This window comes from Calidris pugnax, unplaced genomic scaffold (genome assembly GCF_001431845.1).
Source record: "Calidris pugnax isolate Ruff unplaced genomic scaffold, ASM143184v1 scaffold27, whole genome shotgun sequence".
Classification (NCBI taxonomy): domain Eukaryota; kingdom Metazoa; phylum Chordata; class Aves; order Charadriiformes; family Scolopacidae; genus Calidris; species Calidris pugnax.
The window spans coordinates 19,672,134-19,672,486 of NW_015090893.1; the positions used below are offsets into that span (position 1 = coordinate 19,672,134).

The 353-nt window shown below is 69.4% G+C and overlaps 1 protein-coding gene across 3 annotated transcripts in view; it reads right to left on the bottom strand.

The window, feature by feature from the left end:
* PPP2R2B (protein phosphatase 2 regulatory subunit B, beta) overlaps positions 1-353 on the bottom strand; it is a 74,917-nt gene that overhangs the window by 51,390 nt on the left and 23,174 nt on the right. The window lies entirely within an intron of this gene.

Consider the following 353-nt stretch of genomic DNA (forward strand, 5'->3'; position numbering starts at 1 on the left):
CACCCTCCCCTGCCCGAGGCGGCCGCCCCGGCTCCTCCGCCCCCCGAGGCGCCACCGGGAACCGTGGCCAAACGCACCCCGAGCTCGGCCGGGGCTACGCCATGGTGCGTGTCTGACAGCTCCGGCATCTCCTCGCCTCTGCAACGCACAATACGCATTTCTTCCCGCAGCGGCTTCCAGGGAAACAGCCCTGAGACAACTAGTTAATTTCTGTAACACGGACTGCGCTGGTATTTGCCGTATTTCCGAACCCGGGGAAGGCGGCCAGTGAGGGCTCATCCGCGGCACCCACCCGTGCACCGCCACCGCCTTTCGCCGCCGCGGCCCCGCCGCTCCCGGGGAGCCCCGCAGCC